An 18,024-nucleotide genomic window follows, 5' to 3' on the forward strand; every position below is an offset into this window, starting at 1 on the left:
ATAGGCTGTGTTATAGCATTTGTGGTTAGATCTCAGTGGCTCAAGATGTTTATGTTCCCTTTCTTGGTCTCATACACATTTCTGGGTCTCTCAGTACTACAGTAACGGAGGTGAATAAAATGAAATATGGAAGAAAGTCATAAAAATGTGCATGAAGCAATTAAGCTGATTAAAGTTATTAGGATTGATTGATGAGGAAAGATAATGAGAAGGAAACATATATGGCTCACCTAAGAGAAGAAAGATAGCCCAGATGCTAATTTTGCACTTGGATTCAACTCCGTATCTCAATGACCTTGAACAAGTTCTTAGAACTCCACTCAGGTGACAAATTCCTAAGTCTCTGAGCCCACATGAGGGTTTAGTGTGGGTCTTTCAAGGCTAAATACAGCTTTCAGGAAACTCTAACCCAGGGACCTTCGAAGAATTTGGGCTGTGTCAAAGTGCCTTTTGCCTCTCAGTTTCTCATCTGAAAAAAAGAAAAAAACAGTGCCCCCCAAGCTCCCTGGCAATGTGAGGATAACTTTATCAGATTTATGTAAAGGACTCGCACATGACAGTATGTGAGTGGGAGCAGGGAGTGAATAAGAAATATAGAAACCTAGAATGGACAGAGAACAAAGAAAACCTAGGGAAACATGATTGCCTTTTACTGAGAGACTCCTACACCTGAAGACAGAAAGACTGGCTAGGGCTTAAATAAGAGAAAAGCTTAACTAAGAACACAGTGACATTAAAGTACAAGTTAAAGTTGGGTATCAGTTCAGATGTATTAATACAATGTGCCTGATCATAAAAACATGTAATCATACTGAATTCATCGTTACTACATAAGTGCTTTACTAGTCCTAGCTCTTAACCAATAAGTATAATGAGTAGAATTCCTATATTTTTAAGCTTTTAGAACTGGTAAAATGGTATAGCAAGCCAAAGAATTCTCAAAGTAGAATATAAAAATTGCCAAATATATTGGATAACAGTCGAGAAGAGAAGCCTATGCAGGGATTTTGCAGAGGAAAAGAGATCAGGAAATGTTTTTGCACTCTTTAATTACCTGCCTTTGATATTGCTTAATCCCTGTGTGATTTCACACAGAAGTCATTTAATGACATACTTTGGTTTGGTTTTTGTTTTGAAGTGTGTTTTTTTTTTGCTTTTATATGTAATACTCAACCTGAACAATAACAATGTAAGTACATATTTTGCACGTCTAATGAATATTTTAGGACAAATATTAACCAGCCTGTTTTGATGAGTGTTTGAACAGGAATTAACCTAACTAGAAAAACTCAAACAAGCAGAAGTTAATATTGTTTCTACAGTCACTGATGTAACAATAATAGTAGTTGTACACCAGCATGCTGAAAATCAACTCCCTTTATGTCCAAACAATAGCGTGAATCACAGAATTCTGACCTTGATATACAAATGTGATCATGTGGTAATTACAGCTCTCGTGCTTTCTGTATAAACAGGCTACTTCATCTGTAAATGCTGCAGGGTACTACTTCATTCTGCAATTTACAGCAAATGACTGAGCGGAAAGCTTTTATGTCTCGTGAAGTTTTAAAATAATACAGGTAGAAGAAAGCCTTATTTCCTGCAAATGAAAAAAATTAAGCTAGTTATTCGAACTCTAAGAAATCAACTTATTGTTGTATCTGAATTCTCTTAAAAAGCATGGCTTACAAATTTAAAGATTATCTTCAAAAACAGATATTGCAAAGGTCATTGAAGCTATTTTCATGGTGAAAACATAGAATTAAGTTTCTCAATCTGTGTGATAACTGGCATGTTCTTGAACTACTCTGAGATTAAAGCAAATAGAATCATAGAATCCTAGAGTGGTTGAGGTTGGAAGGGACCTCTGGAGATCATCTAGTCCAACCTCCCTGCTCAAGCAGGATCACCTAGAGCATGTTACACAGGGTTGCATCCAGGCGGGCCTTGAAGATCTCCAGAGAAGGAGACTCCACAACCTCTCTGGGCAACCTGGTCCAGTGCTCCATCACTCTCACAGGGAAGAAATTCCCCCTCACGTTCAGGCGGAACTTCCTGTGCTTCAATTTCTGCCCATTGCCTCTTGTCCTGTCACATGGGACAACTGAAAAGAGTTTGTCCCCATTCCCTTGACACCCTCCCTTCAGGTACTTGTACACATTGGTAAGATCCCCCCTCAGTCTTCTCTTCCCCAGGCTGAAGAGGCCCAGCTCTCGCAGCCGTTCCTCATAGGGCAGGTGCTCCAGCCCTCTGATCATCTTTGTAGCCCTAAATACATTTCATTTCATGCTGTTCAGTTTCAAAACTGTTGTAGCTTTGTTTTGTTTGTGTCTCTGTTGGTATCATCCAAACAGGAAGTAAAAGCATATGTTCTTCAGCTTTGCCCTAATCCATGATTAACACTATTAGGATGTGTTCTAGCATACTACAGTGAAGCAAATCTGAGGATATTTGTCTGTGGACAAGTCATTTCAGACCTGATTTTAATATATCCTATACAACAAGAGCTCCATCGTGACCTCATATGTTATTTGGGTTTTCAGCACTTCTATAAAAACACACCGTCAAAGTACTAGCATGCATATGGGCACTAGCTGAATCCTTAAAGAAGGAATAATGAAAAAGTCATCACTGAATTTCACTAACCAAAACAGTACATAAATTTCTTTGCTAAATATTCTGTTTTACCCCAGATGTCCCTGCTTTGCTGTCATTACAAGAGGACTTGAAAGGGTTTTTAGGTGTTGCTCTACTGGACCTTAGGGAATGCAAAGGCAAAATGAGTTACAGGGCCACTGCCTGATCTGAGACTCAAGGGAAGGGAGGGCAGTACTTAGCAAAAAACCATTTCTGGCTGGTGACCACCAGGATTGGATTCCTTGCTAAAGCATGTATGACTTGTCTTTCCATTTCATCTCGCCTTGTGCACGTTTCCATAGCTTACTGCGTGCTCAGATCTCTGCATGCTAACCATCTGCTCTATTCAGATTTTACAACTGCCCCATTCATTTTCTACTCATTTTACCAGCAATAATTCTGTTTCCTTACAGGTCACTGATTAAAATGTTGAATGGCACAGAGCCCAGAAGTGACCCGGAAGATCTGACTGATACACTCATGATGATGAGTCCCTATTTATAACAGTTTTTGAGAAATGTCAATTGCTCGGTTTGTAATCTATTATATAATTACACTGATGATTTTAGATAACTCCAGTTTCTTAATCAAAGTGCTGTTTGGTGCCAAAAGTTCTATGAACTTTGGTTCATATGTATTATATTTTTTTCCAAAAAAGCAAGACCTCAAAAAATATCAAGACAGTTTGCTTGAAACAAAATCTATTTTCCTTAATTCCATGATGAATGGAATTAACTTACTTTTCCCTAATTCTTTATGAATAGTGTCTGGAATTAGCCATTCCAGTATTTTGCACTGGATTGGTGTCAGCTTAAGAGGACTATTAATCCTCAGGTTATTCCCTCAAACTTTTAAATACATTGGCAAAGTATTAGCTCTTCCATTCATTTGGAAGTACCTAAATCAACTTTAAAGGTTCAGATAGTTTCTTGGACAGTATTCTGACAAATAATAACCGATTAAAAAATAATCTAGCCTTGGGAGATGCCATTACTGTTAGAATGGAAATTAGTTCTCCGCTCTCATCTTGTGATATGTTACCTGGTCTCTGCAAAGTGCTGCAAAATAGTTGTACTGGATAGTCAAAATCTAGTTTTGGATTTTTTTCCAAAATGTGTGCTTCAAAACATGCTAATGCTAAGACCTAACAGTTTTGCAATATATGACTGCTGTGCAGTGTTGTAACACATTGCTATAGAAAGTCAGAGAGTTTAATTGTACTTGTTTTATAATTTTCTGCAGTCTCATTCAAAGGTGAATTTTCTTTAAGACTCAGATGTATGACAAGGAGATTTTGGAAGTATTTAAACTGAGAACTCTCAGTTCTCAGTCTGTGAATACTTCTCAGTCTGTGAAGACTGACTTTTGTTATTCGTCTGAGGAAGATGGTATGGTGACTTGAATCTCCTTGGATTCACCTAGAGTGACCTTTTTAACACTTCCTACTATATGCATCAGCTGTTTCTCAGGCTCAGGGAAGAGTTTTCATTTTGCTGGAGGCAGCAGCTAATCAGAACGTCTGCTTCCCCACTTTAGACCTCTGAAGAGCTTTCATTGATCTTGTCAATGGTATTTTTTTATATTTGATGACAAGGCTGCTGTCACAGGCCAAGATTTTGAGTTCCTTGCAATCCATCTCTGAGGTCCATGAGGGGCTAATGATACATCAGACTGTTTCCCGCCCTCTCTGTAAGGTTAGTAACTGTTTAATGAATTACTCTGTATGGCGCCTATAGGAAAAAATCCTGCACACAGTATACAGATTATAGATTAATAGCATAACCTGCATGTTACATAAAGTGCCTTTGTCACTTCCCCCACTCGTTCTCAATAGCCACCGATTGTAGGCTGAATTCAACATTAGTAATTTACTGAATGTACTGGTAGGAAGGCGGTATTATAAAAATTAGAGGCAACTAAACCTGGGGTAGCCATGTTAAAGATTAACTTGTTTCTGCATGAAAAATCTAATGTAGCTGAACTTTCCACATCCTTCCTACAGTGGCTTTTTCCTCTGTGAGGGCAGCTCCCAAGCAAAGCGACCTGCACATCTTTTACTTCTATCTGGCGTTGACTATTCAGGCATTAACAAGGTCCCCCCATGTTGTCCTTATGTCTGAACACCTCACAAAAGTTAATATTTTTCGTTCTAAATGGATCATTGCTAATTCTCCTCCAGAGATGAGTCTCACACAGACGGTCTGTGGCAGAGCCAGGAACGAGACCCCGAGGTGCTCATTTTCAGTCTGGTGTCTCAAATACAAAGCCAGGCTTTGATCACAAGGATGATTCCACAGTGCCTTGTGCCAGGCTCTCTTGTCTTGGTGCTGTTCTGTCCTTCAAACTGCTGTGTTTTTCATGCCTTCACCTTCAGCGTGTGCCAAGCAGTACTGCTCTCCTACTTAGGATCCCAGTGAAAATGTCACATCTTTTGGCTGGTATTATACAATTAGCCATTCTGTTCTTTAGCAGGGTGCAATGAAGTGTGGAATCGTCAAAGCACCTCTCCAGAATATCCAGAAGTACAAGGCACATAGAAATACAAGAAAACTAAGATGTCCCTAAATATCCTCTTCTGTTGTTCTTCATGTCTACCCCTGTACTGAGTCATGCCCAGTTCCATTAACATTCACTACAAAATGATACTACTTATGAAGTAAAATAAGATTAACTCTAAGTAAGTGACAGAACTGAATCTTTAAAAATTGATCTGAACTCTGACCACATAAATGAGATTCTTTACATCCACTTTTGTGAGCTCTGACTAAACTTTTAGACTGTAAGAATGACAAATATCTGACAAAATGTCTTTGGGCTGTTCTCCTTAGGCTCCCTTAATAGTTACTGACGATCCAGTCAGTACAGTCAACTGAAACAAGGTTGCAACTCACTTCTTCCTATACAAGTAGGTGTTTAAAACAGAAATACTAAAGCAGATGCATAAAAAGGTCATATGAATCACAGCCTAAACTGCCTTTTCTTTCTACTGACTAAAAGAGAGTGAGGTGATGAGCCCAGAAGTAGTCACCTATCCTAAAGAATGCTGAATTTCGTCCTAAGTGCTTTGGGACAGAGCCTTCTTATTTCTGCCTGTACTGAACCATAGGTGCATGCAAACTATAGCTCTTATTCTCTATTCCAGAGAAGGTGTCAACAGAAAGAAAAGAAAATTAAAAAATGAAATTATTAATGGATGTTCCCAGGAAATTATATCTACTGGGTCTACTGCCATGGATGCTGCCATACTTTACCAGTGACAATCTAATGGGAAGTTGTAATGATCTTAAATTTTCTTAGATAAAAGAAATTACACAAATAAAATTCAATAAAAATATATGCCATAATAAACATTTTTTATTTTTACTGAGAAAAGAGTGATGCAGCTGAAAAACAACCTCCTGATCAAGCTCATATGATGGTACTTACATTGCCTTTTTAGATGGCAACATGAATTTATACTAAGAGAGAAGCAATTGAGTCACATATCTTTTGGGAAGGTTAGAAAGAACCTAGCTTAATTTTCTCTAGGTCTTGATGTTATTTATAAATACTGAAAAACTTACGCATTACTCTTACTAAGCCTCTCCTATTATTTAATAAGTCACTTCACAAAGAAATGAATGTGATTATTAGCTAATTGAACTAATAACTGACTAATATCCCAGTAAGTAATGATGAGAGGACTATCTGGAACACACTCAGATGTGGTTGACTTACATTATATAAAATAGAGGTGTGAATGGTGGGAATTTTTAGAGCTTTTTTTCTGTCCTGCAGCTGTGGAGTTGAGCTGCCTGTTCAGTGGATACTTGCCAAGTGTCAATGTTAAAAAAAAGCAAAAAAGGACAGAAAAAGACAACTATTTCAAGGAACAATTATCTAAATGAGCTGGAGAAACCTGGGATGACTAAGCTCCCAATCTCTGCAGAATTTGTTCTGAGCACTTTGATGAATTTTAAAATGGTATTGCATTCTGGATTTTAATAACATAGCCTTGCAGTTCTTTTAACTGTAGGCTACTGTTGTTAGGTATTTTTTTACAAAAACATAAGGAAACTAAGTTAATAAGGCTAAGTAACAAAGCCTGATGTTGCAGACCTGCCAAGTGGCTGAGATAAGACTAGGCTGCAGGTATGTAATGCGTTCAGCATTGTGCATGGTGAACTGGCCCTTTTTAGCTGTCATTTTATGAATCTATTTCAGTTTGTGATCAGCAAATAAAATTAGCCAAAGAGAAGGAGTTTTGGTATCTCTAGCACTAGCATAAATTAGTGGTAATTTATGCAACTTCACTTTCCTTCCTCTGTTATTTTGATGAACTGAAACTTGATAAAACAAGAAATGTCTCTGATCTAAAGAAAAAAAGAACCAGAAAAAAAAACCAACAACAGGAAATTTCAGTCACAGTCATCGGCCTATAGTTTTGAATCTGTTTCTTCAGTCAGTCAATTGTGCTGGAAGCATAAACATTTAAGTACTTGAGGTTACAGTCGCAAACAAATCTGGCACTGAAACATCAAGCATAAGTGTTTAGCATTGGGTGTCTCACTCGCTGGGGGAATTCAAAAGCCTGAGTCAGCTGCCCGTATTTCTTTGTAGCTCACATTCTGAAAGGTTAAACAGAGCTGAAAGCAGAGTTACAGAGGAAAGAACAGTGAGATGGAGTCCAACCACCTAGCAAAAGACACAAAAGGCACAAACCAGACTTTATTCCCAATCTTCAAACATCCAAAGGCACCTATCTCTGCGGTAGACTTTTAGTCATGAACCTGCTCCTGGAATTAGGAACCTTTAAGTCAGCTCCTAATACTTCATAAAAATGTAATACCTCCTCTAATACTTGAGCAATTGATGGAATTGAGTGTGTTGTGGAGGCTCCATGCACAGTTCCTATCAGCCTTGGCTGGAGTAGGATCTCCAACCAGGAACCTTTGCTGGCCAGGTGAGTGCTCCCACCCCAGGGGCATGATGCAGTCTGACCTTTTTGGGGAAGGAGCTTAGGCTGCACAGCACGCACGTGCCAAATCAGCCTCTGTCTGTGGGCAAGAAATGCCTAATTCATGTGCGCTGCTGAGGTTCAGGAGGGAGGAAGGCAGCAGGCTGTTATACCGTGTTAGCACCTAGGTAAAGGTACATAATCTCAGCATCAGAAGTGCAGGTGCTAGGGAGGTTTGCTAGTTGAGGCTTAGCTACTGGGTGTCAGACCTATACAGAGGTTTATGAATATGAAAAAGATGCAAATATTGAATTTAAGTGTCATCAGATACTCTTACATTTGTAGACCTACCAGGGCTAGCTATCATTAATATAAAATACTTCAGAGAAATGTGTAGAAACATCCCTAACAAGATACACAATAATCAACCTGGATGAGAATTTTCTTCTTGTCCCTATCAGGAACTGGCTGGATATTCCTCTGAAGGGTAGTAGCTTACATTCCTTATAAAAAAATATTTTCATCTATTACATGCAAATACCAACAGTCTTTATAGCCATATAGAGGTCAAACCCTTTTTAAAATCAAACAGAGTTCTTGTGTTCAGTAATGTTTTGTGGCCATTTGCTTTCTTGCTTTCTAAGACCACTTCTACAAGGTCTAAAAATTATTAGTAGTTATAAGACAATCAAGCTGAATCTTCCTATGTGAAAAACAAACCCCCAAAATGATAGACATTGTGAATCTAACTCAGATTTTTCCAGGGAGCCTCTGATCAAATTTAATTCAGTAAGTCCCATTTCAGTCATTAATCTCCTGCTACATTTTGTTTTATATTTTACCATGCGTTATGATTTACTGCACAGCTCTATGTTTATTATGACTTAAAGAATTAGTTACTTCTTTCTCTCGATCTCCTGGTCAAGGAAGTACTGCACAGATGCAGTAAGATGCAGATGAAGTAAGGCCATTGCTCCTCTGAGAGAACTCTTCCCCAGTTAAAAATAGTGACTGTGAGGGAAATTGCAATCTTGTAAATAGCTTCTGCTTCTAAGAGAGACTACATTAATAGGATAAATGAGGCCAAGTTGCTTTACATCAAATGTACTGTTTGCTGCAAAAAAACAGTAAAACTCCAGCACAATTAGTATTGCACAAATATGAACCTGTTGCACAGAATGAACCTATTTGCTTTTTGGGAAGAAAAACCAACAAATATATTATTTGTTTTTGATATGCATAAGAAAGTACATAAGAAAGGACAAAACAGAAACATGGCTTCTCATGATAAATACTGTTGAAATCAGAGGATGTTGCCTTTTCAGGGAAAACCCTGCTTGCCAGCATTCATGCGGATGGTGCTGGTCACCGAGATCCTTTTTCCCTCCTTACCTGATATTTGCAGGAATCAGAGCAAAGCCCACTGCAGTTTGCACCTAGAGCGGGAGCTGGATGAGACAGTTCAGTTCTACTGTTTGTGACCAACATTTATCTCCTGCTAAACTTACTAAATTGATACATGCTGCAAGGGGCTGGTGGTGCTAATCATTGAAAGCACTAAGCTATTCTTTCTGGGGATCTGAATTTCTCTCCTGTCTAACTTCGTATTTCAGAGGGAGTTCGGTGTCTTCTTCCAAGACATGAATTGACTTGTCTTCAATAGTCTGGCCTGGCTGGTGATTTCCAGCAGAAATATTAACAACAGAAATTGTGCAACTCAGAACTGAAACTGCGCTTCCCTGCACCCGGGAAGTCAAAAGGAGGTGCCTTACCCATATCTTGTGAAGCCCCAGTTGATGGACAGAAATAATTGGCCTCACTTACTAAAGGATATAGAAATAATTTATCTAGGACTTTGGTGTGAGTGGAGGCTCTTAATTTTAGGCAATCGGCTTTTGAAAATTACCGGTTTAAGCTTTTGCCTACAATGGCCAGCTTCAGCAAACAGAGTTCTCTCTTGGCACTGCTTGTATAAGCAAAATGTTGTTGCTGTGATTTAGCCAGCACTAGTATGCAAACAATGCTGATGTTGGACTATTACTGTTCCCAGGGAACCCTTTCCCCCCTTAAACGTAGTGGCGCTATGATACTGCAAGTAGGGATCTCCTTAAAGAAGAGAGACTAGAACTACTAAGATAAATAGCAATAGTCATCTCTGTCCCATGGAAATTGTCTTTTTTCCTATAGGAGCCATGGCCTTCCCCTTGGGAAGGAGGTAGGCAGAGAGTATGAACTGTCTCTTTCTTCTACCCATTTGTTTTTATAAAATGTGTAGGAGCACTTCAAGTGCTCCTCTGGCAGGTTTGGCTGAGATGGGCTTAAAGTCACAAGGGGCATGTGTGCACACAGTGCAATTCCCTAGGCTTCATTCTCCATTTAAGTGATGTAAATTTGCATGATTTAAGCACTCTATTTTCCTCCAGAGCATAAAACATAGGACAAGTAATACTCGTTTCCCTTCCCTTAAGTGATACGGTGTCCTCTAGCATTCATCAAGATGAAAAAATGTTGTCTAAGACTCCTTATTTTCCTTAGGATCAGGCTAAACTTGGTCTCACTGGTTGAGGTCATGTAAGCTTTTTTGCCTGATCTGCCTAATAGTGCAAATATGTTGTGGGAGATTATTTACTGGTCTTATTCTCTTGCTCAAGTTGCAGAGATTTAATTGTTTTTCTTAGGAAATCCCTAGTATGGACCCAGAGCATATGGGCCTGTTGAAGAACCTAGCTCTTCCTTCTCTTCTAGAGAAGGAGCTCCTTAGACAAAATGTAACAGTCTTAAAATGGAAGAATTAATCTTAGAAATTATCCTTGAGGCAGGGAGGTTTCTCTCTGGAGCAAAAGCCTTACAGCCACGCTCTCAAAGGAACTGAAGGAATGAAGCATGGGAGTCTGTGATATACCCTGTACATATAAGTGTATACTACATTATAGGAGGAACTGCAAAATTACTATTTTGAGTTTCCTGGGAAATCTGGAAAGAAAAACAGAAATCACTGTAGTCCAGTGATTTTTCTGATTCAGACCAGGTATGCTGCTGTACGGCTGTAGTATAAAGGAGCACAAAAGTGACTTAAAATCACCTTTTCATTCTTGCTCCTGCTGTTGCTGAGGGCCTTTCAGTCTAATATTCTCAGAAGTAAGGAAATTGTTTTCAAATGAACCAATCATATTTGTCTATCTAGATGGTGAGAACAAATACCAGCTGTAGATCACTTCTTGTGTCAGAAGTAGATTTTAACCTCATCCTGGTCAACACATGAGCATGATAGTTCCTTCTCAACCATAGCCTCATAAACACAGAAAGAAGAGAGATAAAGTTTATCTGACGCATGAGATCTGGGATTGTGGCTGAGACCTAGCATTGATTAAATCTGCAGTTAGATTATGACATTAGTCTAGGACAGGTATAAGATCAGAATCATACTTTTGTGTTTGATAATAATTTAAAAGCTGCACATTTAATATAGAATTATAGCACCCATAAGGTTTAATAAAATATCTTGAAAAAATATTTTAGCTAGATATAGATCCTCTTTGTCCATGAATATAGATAACTACTGAACTGCAGCAATTTCTGACCCTGATAAGCGTTGCAGAGTACTCAGTTCCTAACTGTGGACAAGGAGAAAAGGACACCTGCTGAAATACTCAATTATTAATGGAAATGCAACAAAGACCTGCTTCTGATCAGATGGATAGGGCCAGTGTCCTACATGAATAGAGAACACAGTCTTCCATATTTTATGAGGGATTTATCTAATGATGATTATGTCCTTAAGCATATTAATTTGAGTGACTACTAATCTACTTGGATTTGAATACAGAAGGAAAGTAGCAATATAGTAACCTATATTATAAACCAATGAGTTTTGCAGTGCTGGCACAGGTCTTATTTATCCACAAGTAAATATGAACTATTTCCAAGGAATCCAGTCTGTAGTACTATTATAAATCAGGTATGAAATTAGGATTGGATCCTTACTTTCAGCAATAATCTAATAGCTGCAAATTCAAAATAAAATTCCTTCCATGAGTTTGTCAAGTTGCATGTTGAACCTATATAAGTGTTTTTAATTGATGCTAAAAATTGGGGGGGGGGGGCGGGGAAAAAAAACAAATCCACATTGCTAATACCTATCCAGAACAAGTATATTTGAAATATGAGCTCTCACTCAGAAAGTCCCCAAGCTAAGATCCTAGGAAGGTGAGACCATAATCTTTGGAAATATCACTACATATAACTTTCTGATATTCCTCCCCAGCCCTATGTTGTTAGCCACTATCAGAGACAGGATCCTGAAGTGCTGTGTTAGAACTTTTATGTTCTTACGTAGAACCATGGTTTTACACAAAGGACTTGGTATTGTGTTGAATCTAGATACCGTAAGGCATGCCCTAGCACTTGACTTGTTCTACATCTCTGGCTAACAGTTCTGGCCAGACAAAATTGGTTTCTACTCGTTTGGTCAGCTGCTATAAGAAAGGCATGCAACTGTCCCAGCTTTGGCGAGAGAAATCCCTCCTTTCGTTGCCCTGGTGCCTTCTAGGGGCCCATGAAACGTGGCACTTATTTCCCACCTGTACACTCCCTTCTGCCTACTTCAGGGATAAAGAAGAAGAAAAGCAGGAGCCTGGCCAAGCTTCTCCTGCTCTTCATCTGGGTAGCAATGTCATACTGTAATTCAGTGTCGGAAGGTGGCCCAACCAGGGCAATCCCACTGCTGTGCTTCAGCCACTAACCCAAAATGACTGGAGAACAGATGAAGAGAACAGATATGGAGAAAGCCCTGTGGTCTACAGATCCTCCAGTGACACTGGGTACATAGCTTGGTCTCTAGATGTGAGCCAAATCTCATGCTGCGTAACATGTGCTTACGACTCTGCTAGCTCAACAGAGTTTATGCAGGTACACTAACACGTTTTCATTCTGCTAGAGGGTTAGTTTTAGCTGCAAACTCACCCCATCCCTTTGTCAGATGGCCACAGCTGCAGTCGCTGGAGTGTTTCACGGCTCTGTAAGGGAGCAGGAAGACCTGGCAAGGCCTTATTTGCCCTTTCTTCAAAGCTGCTTGAATTTTCAGCCTTCAGGGCACACTCCAAAGGCCATTTGCTTTCGCAGATCACCAGCAATTCTGATGATCATACAGATATGGTATTTTTACCTGATAAATTACAAATGAGGTTTGCAGCTGGGTGAAGAAGATAATTGCACTAACTTATCTGCAGAAGTAGCATTTAGAAGCTGCTGTTTATAGTATATGTCTGTTTATAGTGAAGGCTAGGTTCTCCTGATTGCAAATTTAGGATGTGCTGGAAATGAATGGAAACTAAACATCCCTTACATTTAGAGGAGTTGCAAAACAGTTATAGAACGGCCCACAAGAGTCTCTTCCCTTGGGGAAATGTTGCAATCTTAAATTTTTCTGGTTTTTGTGGGGGGTTTTTTGTTGTTTTTTTTTAAGCATGAAATTCTTTAATATTGGATGTTATTCTAGCCCCTCAACAGTGTGATAACTAGAGCTCTGGCACCATATAGACATTTGGACATTTACCCCAAAGATTGACTTGCTCACTTTTCTTTTGCACACATTCTCCCTTTTGTTTTTTTCTCCCTACGCATTAAATTCATGTTTTTAGGAATGGAAGAGTTTGAATGGGGCATTTTTTACCATCTCTAAGCTACAGCAGGGCTGTTCCTCGCCATGTATCCCCTGGAGCCTCCTCGAGCCTTGTTCTCAAAGCCTCAAGCTGTGTCTGCCTTTCGCCACTTCCCCTGGAGATTCCTCCAATCTGCAGCAGGCTATGCTTTGCAGCAAATATTCTCCAAGTTGTTATTTTTCTTCCCGCTTTATTTTTGAAAGCAGTGTAATGAAACAACCTCTCCCTCATCGCCACCTCTTTTCTCCCGTTTTGTTTAGTGTCGGGTGTTTCGCTCTGACATGCCAAATAAAGATACAAAACGTGAGGCAGAGAACATCTGGCGGTCGCTGCAGTGGATAGGAAGAGAAGAAGCTCTGAGAGATAAAATTAGTTTTGTTTTGGGTTTCTTTCTTTTAGCGGGACCTTGTTGTGGTATGTACACAGCTTCCTGGCACAGCCCTCTGGAGCAGAAAGCAGACCCCAACCAAGACTCCATTCTTGCTAGCACAGTTATGGTGTGCAGGCATTTAAAGGCATTTTCTTTTGAGTTTCCCACATGCTTCAAATTGTTATGTGGTTAACCACTAAGAGCAAACCCCCATACCTACAGCTCAGCTTGCTTGAGCCAGGGTGGTAGCAGTGGTGGCGGAAGGCGGGGAGGTGCCTCTTCCCTGTTTTGCTTTTGATGAGAAGAAAATTGAGGGGTTTTTTGACTTCTCAAAACTCCTGGCAGCCACTGTGCCGCGGTTCGCACTGGTTGCTGCCATTTTCACATTTGTTCGCGTTTACCGCTGATGAAAGGAGCCTTGTTCGACAGCTTTGTTGATGTACACCACGGGCCAAATCCTCCACCGGCGTAAATGTGCAAATCTTCCCCTGCTATTCGCATGGCGAGGAATTGAAAGCATGACTTCTCCTCTGCATGCAGTGCGAATGCAAAGCAGGGGAAAGGCTTCTGCACTCTGACATTGCCCTGTCTCATGTCCCTTAACTCTTATAAAAGCCGAATACTTTTCTGCTGACTCACGGAGGCAGATGGATTTTGTTAACTGCAGCCCAGATAGAGGAGGATACAAGAAAAGCATCAGTCTCTCTCAGGGAAGGCTGAATCAGGTCTTCCTTGGGTTTCCGGGGACTTTCATGCATGTTCACACATGTTCAGCATGGGTGGAGCTTAACTTACGGGTGCCATGTGGGAGTAAGGTGATCCCTGGTCCAGGCTGAGCACTCTCACTTCCCTTCCTTGCACTAAGCAATTTCTGAAAAAATGAAGCTGTATGTCATTCCCTCCTGCATCTCAAGCCTTCTCTGTGCACAGTAGCTTCCAAAATGCAAAGAGAGAGCTTTAAGGCCAACAACAAAGAAAAAGATCTCAAAAAAAGTAAACATGCATATAGCTCTAAAATCCTCAATACTTCCATTGCCCCAGCTTGCATGTTCTGGAATTATAGAAATGTAAAGGGAAGTAAAAAAAGTTCCCTTTGATTTTATTTCCTTGTATTTTTGAGGACTGTTAAGCCACTGAAGAACTTGTCTTAAAAACCCAATCCTATGTGGGGACAATTTTCAAACTCAGTTGCCATACCTTTTCATGTAGACCTTAGGAGAGGGGACTCAAATGGAAATACAGAGACTTACTTCTCCATGCGCTTAACTTCTAGATTCATTTTAATCAGCCATTTTATAAATGAAAGTAAAGACTCTACATTGTAGATAGAAGAGGCTTGAAGGAAAGGCTCAAAGTGATCTGCTTGCTCAGGTAGGAAACAAAATTGTATTCTTTCCTTCTTCCAGAAAGCAGCACAAAAAGGAGAGGTTAAAGGCTTTCAAGTGGGGGATGATTTTGGTGAAAGTAGTCTAGTTACACTGGTCCATTTGTCATCTGAGTGGAAAACCTTCATTGTGTGAAGTTAGCTGACAATATACAAAGTTAGCTCTCCAGGACTCCTTGCCGGTCAAAACTGTTTGTCCATACTTGCCAACAACAGTATGAAAGGCAGAAGGACTGGCAGTCATGATAGTGAATGAGACAGTAAGTGGAGTGAGAGCGCATGAGTTGGACCTCCTCACTGATGCCAAAGAGCAAAAGGGGGGAAAAAAAGAGGGAAAGAACATTAAAACATGAAATATCTAATCCTAGAGAGTTTAATGGTGCAACATTTTGCTTGGAACAGACCCCCAAAACCTAACCTTTTGAGGCATTTCTCCATGGACAATTAAATAGGTCGGTCTTATTGTCCAGTTAGTCCTTGTGCTACCAAAGATGCGGGTGTAAATGTCAGCAGAAACCATTGCAGGGGTTATTGTCACATTAATGTGTGGCCATGGGTAGCTGAGTTGGGAATATTGCGCTTAGATGATCCCAAACTAATGTGATAATCATTTATTAAGGCACTACGTAGTGATTGGGACAATTATATCAAGAGGAACAAATAAAATGCCCAAAGTCTAAGTCAAACAAAGCCTTAAACCTTTGTGAGAGCTACTAGGACAAAAGAAAAAAAAAGTGAGGGGAAGGGAAAAGTGTTCATGTTTAAAAAAAGAAACACACACACAATGCACTGCAGGTTGTGCTTCTGAACTTCCTGGTTCTGGGTGTGAGCAGAAGAGGAAATACCAAAATACCACCAGAAAAGCTATTCCCACAGCATTTCCAGCCTGACTTAAACCAGCAAGTTCTGACAGTCCTGCAAAGAGAAAAAGAGAAAAACCCAACTGACCCAGTCCCAAGCCTCCTAATCATGAAACAGCCAACCATGTTTTCAAACCTACGGGACTTGAGTAGACCTAGCAAAGTCTTCATGTTTCCTCAGTTTTCATCCATCCTCTCCATTTTCCATGGTTCACCAATCAGTAGAGACATCTTGACTCTTCTACCAGCTTTGAGATGAGCGCCTTGCTGCTCCTGCTTAATTACAGCCATGAACACAGACTACCAAATTGTAGGTTAACATAAGCACACGGCGGGGCACCAGAGGTCCACACTAACTCAGGTGAGGAGTTTCTTGTTCTCTTGGTCTTTTCAGGGGCCTAATCCCCTAAACTGACAATATACACATATGTATACAACAAGAACTCAAATTTCAGTGCATAAAATGCCATCAGTTTACAGTGTTGTCCTGTGTTAATAATTAATTAATTAATAATTAATTCCTGAAGGCTTGAAGGCAAAAAAAGACATGCATTTGCTCTGACTGGTCTCCCACAAACCTTCCACTGCTATTGAAGAAACCCTTGAAGAAGACTGGCAGGATCAAATTCAGGAGATTGTGCAGAAAGCTGGCACAACAGCCAATCAACAGTTTAAAACGTCAAATTTTGAAGCTCTGTACACAGTTTAGAAAATGATTCTTTCCCTTTACAGGTATAAAAAAGTGAAGTATTCCTGCCTACTAAGAAAGCAACAATTTAAATGTTAAAGTCTCTTGAGTGACTTATGGTATTATGTATTAAAATTCAGGACATTTTCAAAATTCTAATGCAAATCAGGGCTGAAGTAAAATTTATTACAGAAAGCTGTTCTCACTATAGACATTTCCTAATATCTAAGCAACTTCTAAAGCAATCATTTCTCTAAAATTAGGGAACCAAACCTCTTGGAAGGATGCCAAAGAACAACTCAGGAATGTGCAGCATAACCAGAGCCATTAGCTAAAGGACGGAATAAAAGCTGTAATAAGGATGATTCTTTGTTCCTGTTCTTCCACATCTCCCTCGGACAACATTTCCATTGGTTTCACCAAGGAAATCGGCTTTAAAGAGGTCTGAAAAGAAGGTTTTATTTTCAAATCCTGAGTCGCGGATTTTGAGAGCGGCCAACTCATTGCATTTGTGATCTAGCTAAAACCACCTAGGGCTAACAGTGCCGTCATGGACCCTTGCATCCCCAAGCGGAGTTCAAACCTCCCGTTTCAGCCTCCTGTTTGCATCCCGCTTCCCAGCTCGTTCGGTGCAGCATGCCACTCAGCATTTTCCCTCCAACGGCAGAAAGCCCCTTTCTGGCCTCTCGAACATTGCTGCATGAAACGCGCTCTCAGCCCTGCTGCAAACTTACTGAAGAGACAATAGAAGAAAGGGTCGGCGCACGGATTCTTCTTAAAATTTAAAACTGGATTCACAATGAAACGGAAAAGACCGAGGAAGCATATAATGAGAAGCATAAAATTCTTTTGGGTTTAAATTCATTTTTTTGCTGCAGTTGAGACAATGCAGTTGCCTAAATGGGGGCCCAGTTCTGCCAGTCTTTTTTTGTAAGGGCAATTTTTAAAGTCAGTGAGGTTGCTTATGGGAGTAAAAGGTAACTTACGTGAGTAAGGACTTGCAGAATCTGGCTTTAAACGTTTTGCTACAGTGAAGTTTACCTACACGTTATCTAGACTGTGGAGCAGCATGTAATTTAGGAGTTAAAAATGGACTTTGCTAATTTTTCTTTAAAGCTTAAACTTCAGCTTTGTCAATTTTTTTTTCTTTTTTTTCGCGATTTGCTCAGTAGCCACGTTCAATGGACGCACCCCCGTGTTAGAGTTATACATTGCTAACCACACTTAAGCTCAACGTACTGTAACTCACCAGGACTTGTGCAGTCTGAATTCCCATTCCAGATTCGTTCCTCAAACCTAAGGCCATTATTCCATCTCAGATTAAAACATATTCTCCCATGGGCAGCTGAAAAAGACCGTGTTTCTCCAGGTTTTAGCTCCGCAAAAAGAAAAAAGTAGAATAAAATAAAAAAAAGAAAGAAATCCAATATACGGTGATCCCCAGAGTTTGGGAGGCTACGAGTTTTGATTTGCATCCATAAATGTCCTG

Source organism: Rhea pennata, chromosome 2, assembly GCF_028389875.1.
Source record: "Rhea pennata isolate bPtePen1 chromosome 2, bPtePen1.pri, whole genome shotgun sequence".
In the NCBI taxonomy this organism is placed as follows: Eukaryota; Metazoa; Chordata; class Aves; order Rheiformes; family Rheidae; genus Rhea; species Rhea pennata.